This window comes from Sebastes umbrosus, chromosome 9, assembly GCF_015220745.1.
Source record: "Sebastes umbrosus isolate fSebUmb1 chromosome 9, fSebUmb1.pri, whole genome shotgun sequence".
In the NCBI taxonomy this organism is placed as follows: Eukaryota; Metazoa; Chordata; class Actinopteri; order Perciformes; family Sebastidae; genus Sebastes; species Sebastes umbrosus.
In genome coordinates, this window is record NC_051277.1 from 1840819 (window position 1) to 1847366 (window position 6548).

Below are 6548 nucleotides of genomic sequence, written 5' to 3' on the forward strand. Positions count from 1 at the left end.
TAGTTTGTGTCTTTATTTAGCTGGCCGCTCAAGTTACTTATCATGTATCTTCTAGAATCATGTCCCATAATAAATTGTGGACGTATCTATTAGTCCAAATTTAATATGATGACTGTAAAACATAACTTAAGATAATGTGACATGCTGCAGACGGTGTTGATGCTACAATAGAAGCTTTATACTGTTTCAGTGGATGAGTTTAGCTGCGTGTTTGAGCTGACTATGTTTACAAGGTCACATTAGAGATTGTCAGATTGTGCCGTTGTGATTAAAGGCAGCACTGATTAATAAACCAGCTGCATCACAGCCACATTACTGCGTTTACTGGAAAGCTAGCTAGCTTGCTAATATGCCAAAATAAAAATCTTAATTTGTAGTAAATTGAGGATAAGATTTAAAAACATGTGTGTAAACAATGTGCCACTGCGGTTGAGTCAATGTGATTACAGATAGAACCAGAACATATCTTGAAAACTAGCTTCATTACCAGCTTGGCCAAAACAAAGTTAAAACAAAACAGTTCATTTTAGGGGAGAAATAAAAACAAATGGAGTTTAGATTCACTAAAATGTGGGAACAAAGTGTAGCACCAGACTCTACAGAACCAGCTGCATTAAGATCTAAACTAAACTAGTGACAGCTTGGTGAGCTAGTTAGCTAGTGTACTAGCGTGCTAAATAGCCAAAACGAGACTTAATTTGTAATTAAAAATTAATTTGAGGCAACAAATGAAGTAATTTCTGATCATTAATTACTACAGCTAGCTACATTACTCACTAAACTAAGCTAGAAACATCACTGGCTTTTAATTTGATTGAAATGATATTGATCACATTATTAGTTCTTTGAAGGACTGATTTTCTGTTTGAGGGGAAAATTGCTCATTTTAGGAACGATTTATCAAAACGTTTCATCTGGGTTCAGTATTTAACTGGGAACGAGTTAAAATGATGAAAACAACATTGCCAGGCGTAAAATAATTATCATAATCTTTAATAATATAGCTCTTCGTATCTGAAATCTCAATAATTTTGTAAATTTTATTAGTAGATTTTCAGCACCAATTAACGCTGTTATCGGTCGACGGCATTAAATTGCAGATGAGTTTATTTTGCTGCCACAAAGACGAGCTTCAGCTGCCAGTTTCTATGGATGAGAGTAATTTAATGAACTTCGTCCACATTCCCAGAGACGTAAAGAACCACAGATGTTAAAGGTCAAATCAAATGCTGAAGGTCTCAGCTCTTCATGTAGCCACAGCAGTATTTCATCACTGTACTTTGGTTGTAATATTTAGAGTTGTTTTTTTTAATCTGAGATCTGTATTAACTGATTTATTTTGATGTTTTTTGGTGCTAGAATAATACGTTACCGTTCTGTGTTTGAGTTGAGATTCAAGGATCCTGCTTTTATTCAAAGCCTCAAACCAAACTTCAAAATGTAGCTTATTTAAGGCTTTTAATGCAGGAACCACTAGTTTAATAACTATAGATCACAGTGAGAGTTTGTGGCTTTGAATGAACGTAGATCTGATGCATCGGTGGCATTAACTGTTACTCTCCATTGACTGTGGAGTAAACTGCTGAGCTTCATCAGAAGTGTTTCTTACGGTCGACAGTACTGTGTGTACTGACATGTAGCTGTAGTATCTGTACACAGTGTTTTATTACATGCATGAAGTACTGTAGTTCTGAGTGTTTGTGTATTTACAGCAGCGTTTTCTCTCGTCTCCGTTCACACTAATGAGTCAGTCTGTCGCTGTTACACAACCACGGCTGCTGCTGTTACATGTTTTAAACAGTTAAATGAATTTACGTCACCTTCCTGCTCAACGTTTTCCAAATAATATTATTCATTTCTTTAGAATTCCTTCCTGCTGGAGAGTCATTGGTTTCACTTCAGTTCTATGAAAATCAACTTGCAGAGACGTTTAGGGACATTTAAAGGTTTTGAAAACTCCTCTTTGGTGCATTAAGAAGCTCCAACTGGGTTATTTCTTTGTAGTGGCAAACAGGCAAAAACAATTCAAAGAAAAGGTGGTGCACATATAGTTATTTTGCAGGTATTTCTTTGCATCCAAAATCTTTATTTTGTTGTAACATCATTGTTCCATTTTTTGGAAAATCAAGCAGACGAGACAAACGAAGCAGACATCATATAAATAGTAATTAACTCTTGTTTGACATTAGAAATGTTGCTGTAAGCTGTAAAATCTCAGTGTCCTTAAATGCACCAGAAGTGTTTTAAAAAGTCCCTCCACATAAGTGCATTACCACCAGATGATATGAAGTCCTAAAAGATTGTATTTTCTTATTTTTTTTTGCACACAAGTTAATTTCTTGTTTGCAAAGGATATAAAAATAACACCTTTCAGGACATTTGAGCTCCGTGATATGATAATATAACTTAAAACTATACTATATAAAAACAAATCAGAAAAATGTCCGAAAAGGCGGAAAAAATTCAGAAAGAAATATCCAGAAAAAATTTGAAAGGCCAAAGAAAAGTTCAAAAATTGTGCAAAATAAAAGGCGAAAAAATGTCAGGAAAAAGGTGGCAGAAAAGTATGAAAAATGTCAAAAAAAAAGTCAGAAACATTTTTACAAAAAATGTCCGAAAAAAGTCTGGAGAAAGGCAGAAAAAAAGTCTGAAAATTGTCCCAAAAAATGTTCGAAAAAAAAAATCCTTCCCAACAAGCTAGTATGACATGGTTGGTACCGATGGATTCATCAGGTTTTTCTAGTTTCATATGATACCAGCATCTTCACTTAAGCTTTAAAACTGAGCCGCTACAACCTAAAATTCACAAGTTGCATTAAAGTGTTAAAGAAATTAGTGGCGTTAAAACGAGTTTGCGTTAACGCGTTACTATCGCTTTAACTTTGACAGCCCTAAATATAACTTAAAACAAAAAGTGACAAGACATTTCGCTTCTCTGCAAGTTGAATTTTATAAAAGATTTACTGAAATCAACCTAAAAACTGATGCTGTAATTTGCAGGAATGTGAAGTAAACGAGCTAAAAGATGCACAACCAGCCGCCTCGTCCTCAAACCAAAAACAGCAGACAAGATCCTGCAGCTGATGTTTCACCATCGAAGACGCTCAAAGTGTTTTCACCTCTAACGACTTGATTAGTAACAACAAAACATGGATGATGACATTAAATGGAAAATTGTGTTAAAAATGGCCAAATTTCTAGATAATCAATCTGCTGGTTGCCTGAAAAAGGAGTTCCCAAAAGGCCAAAAAGGATCAGGAAAATAAAAAGCTAATTTTATGCTTGAATAGAGAACAAACTCCAGTTTATGAGATTATAAGAACCCAAAACTTTATGTTTGTTATTCCTGCATCATTCCATCAAATGGAGATATTCTACATGTCTGCTGAATCACTTTAGACTCAGATTTGGTTGATTTGAATCTCCACTAAACTAAAGTTTGGTTGTTTTGAATTAAACATCTGAAGCTGCAGAACATCAGAGACTAAAACACTTGTTATTTCCTCTTTCATCCAAAACAGTAACTTCTTGTTAATCCTAAATGTGTTTTTCTCCGTCGATGCCATAAACGACTTTTTATCTGTAGTTGAATGTTAAAACCGTGCTGATGTTTTCTGCTTCTCTGCGTCCGTCGTGCCTCGTAGCGTCAGACCCACCTGACCAGGTGGAGGTCGGCGTAGTGCCTCATCCAAACGCTGCGACACCCTCAGTGCTCTGACGTTTAACATATATGTGTCTGTTAACATGTGTGTGTGTTAACGTGTGTGTGAGCTAACGTGCCTCCAGACGTCCTCTAGATTCTTCTGTTGCTGTAACGACGTTCAGTTTTATGACCTGAGCTTTTATTGAATAGATGATTTTATGTATATTTTTGCAGACAGAAGCTGTTTTGTTGTTTTTTAGTTTGAACTGTAAAGTTTTAACTGTAAATTGCACTAATTGTTTCACAGATGCTCTTAGATGTGACGTTCAGGTTATTATGAATGTTGTAACAACTAAAGCTAAATATATAGTACATATATATATATATATTCACAGTATATATGTTTAAATAACTGATTCTTATATGTGTTTAATCAGAATAAACTAAAGACCATCTAAGAACTAAACACTTTGTGTTTCTGTCTGATTTCTCCTTTAACTGCTGACGTCTGCATTTATCTTCTAACTGTTTAACAGGAAAGTAACATTTACTGAAGTACTTGTACTTTACTTGAGTATTTCCATGTTCTACTACTTTATGTACTTCTATACTAATATTTCTGGGAGCTGTGGTTCTGCTGGGTTTCACCAGTGTTTATGTCAGACTGGGAGCTGTGGTGCTGCTGGGTTTCACCAGTGTTTATGTCAGACTGGGAGCTGTGGTTCTGCTGGGTTTCACCAGTGTTTAGTCAGACTGGGAGCTGTGGTGCTGCTGGGTTTCACCAGTGTTTAGTCAGGCTGGGAGCTGTGGTGCTGCTGGGTTTCACCAGTGTTTATGTCAGACTGGGAGCTGTGGTGCTGCTGGGTTTCACCAGTGTTTAGTCAGACTGGGAGCTGTGGTGCTGCTGGGTTTCACCAGTGTTTATGTCAGACTGGGAGCTGTGGTGCTGCTGGGTTTCACCAGTGTTTAGTCAGACTGGGAGCTGTGGTTCTGCTGGGTTTCACCAGTGTTTAGTCAGACTGGGAGCTGTGGTTCTGCTGGGTTTCACCAGTGTTTATGTCAGACTGGGAGCTGTGGTTCTGCTGGGTTTCACCAGTGTTTATGTCAGACTGGGAGCTGTGGTTCTGCTGGGTTTCACCAGTGTTTATGTCAGACTGGGAGCTGTGGTGCTGCTGGGTTTCACCAGTGTTTATATCAGACTGGGAGTTGTGGTTCTGCTGGGTTTCACAAGTGTTTGTGTCAGACTGGGAGCTGTGGTTCTGCTGGGTTTCACAAGTGTTTATATCAGACTGGGAGCTGTGGTTCTGCTGGGTTTCACCAGTGTTTAGTCAGACTGGGAGTTGTGGTTCTGCTGGGTTTCACCAGTGTTTAGTCAGACTGGGAGCTGTGGTTCTGCTGGGTTTCACAAGTGTTTGTGTCAGACTGGGAGCTGTGATGCTGCTGGGTTTCACCAGCAGGAGGCAGAAGGTCAACTACTCAGCCTACACCAAAGATGGTCTATAACTGACAGGAGGATCCACTCTGCACTTCTGCTAATGTTCGATGATGTCTTCTCATCAGACTGGAGCTCCTCAGGGACTTCAGCTCAGCCCACTGATAATAAGTACAGCAAATAAGTATATTTACTCAACTACTGTACTTCAGTACAATCTTTTTTTTATGCTACTTTATACTTCTACTCCACTACTGTACATCTCAGAGGGAAATATTGTAATTTGTACTGTACTCGCTCCTAAAAATGACACCTGGAAAATCCTTTACTTTACAAACATATCTTATTACACAGCCATAATTTTCCTCTGAGCTCAAGAAAAATACTTCTTTAAAAAAGAAAAAGAAAGTCATTTAAAAAATGTATACACAACATTTTTTTTACACAAGCAAAAGATACCAAAGGCTAAATCAAATTCATATGACTAGAGTATATACATATATCCTTGCACCTGTGAGTTTAATGTTGCTATAACAAGATGTTTTTCATGTTATTACAACATCGTTTCGTAATAACGTGAAAACATCTTGTTATAACAAGGATATATTTGCTTATGACAAGAAACTTTTGCTGTTGTAATAACATGAAAATTTCTTGTTATAACAAGAAGCTTTTATTGTCGTAATAACATGAAAAAATCTTGTAATAACATGGAAATTTCTTTTAATAACAAGAACATTTTCTAGTCATAATAATGTGAAAACATCTTGTTATAACAAGAAGTTGTTGTTACGACAATAAAAGCTTCAAAAGTTTCATGTGGTAATAACGTGATGCTGGCCCGTGTTTCTTTTTCTGTCGTGGCAGTAATACGCTGCCGTAATGTTGTTTATGACATGATTAAATTTACCTGTAAGTGTAAACAGGTGTTCATTTCCTGTTCTGTAATACAAAGAAAGGTCATAATTTATAAAATATAAAATAAAGATAATGTTTTGTCCTCAGAGTGAGACCTTTTTTTTTTTTTTTTTTTAAATTACAGTATATATAGTAACAGCAGGAAACATTAAAAACATCTACATACAAAAGCATAGCGAAAACATAAACGAAGAGCTGTGTCAAACATAAAAGGACAACAGAAATGAAACAAAACAAACATAAAATAAAAAAACACAATAAAAATAAATAAATAGATAATAATATAAAAAGACCATGCAAGAGTATGACAATAATTTCCCTTAAAAACATTAAAGATATTGCGTACATTCATTGTTTTCATTGCTTTTTTGTTATGTGAGCAAGAAATTGTTGACAGATATAATCCCATTTCTTTCATAAATACAAAGAAATTAGGCTTTTTTGGGGTAAATTTACACTTGTGAATGTGGAACTTCGCGAGAATTAAAATTAAATTAATAAGAAAAAATGCATTAATGTCTCTGTCACTGTAATCATCCTCAGAGTAAGACCTCT

The 6548-nt window shown here is 36.0% G+C and overlaps 1 protein-coding gene across 1 annotated transcript in view; it reads left to right on the forward strand.

Moving 5' to 3' along the window:
• LOC119494602 (diacylglycerol kinase theta) overlaps positions 1-191 on the forward strand; it is a 21201-nt gene extending 21010 nt beyond the window's left edge. Inside the window, exon 23 of the mRNA XM_037780608.1 lies at positions 1-191. This exon is cut by the window's left edge and continues 1606 nt beyond it. The gene's annotated coding sequence lies outside the window, so the exon portion shown is untranslated.
• Positions 192-6548: the final 6357 nt, after the last annotated feature.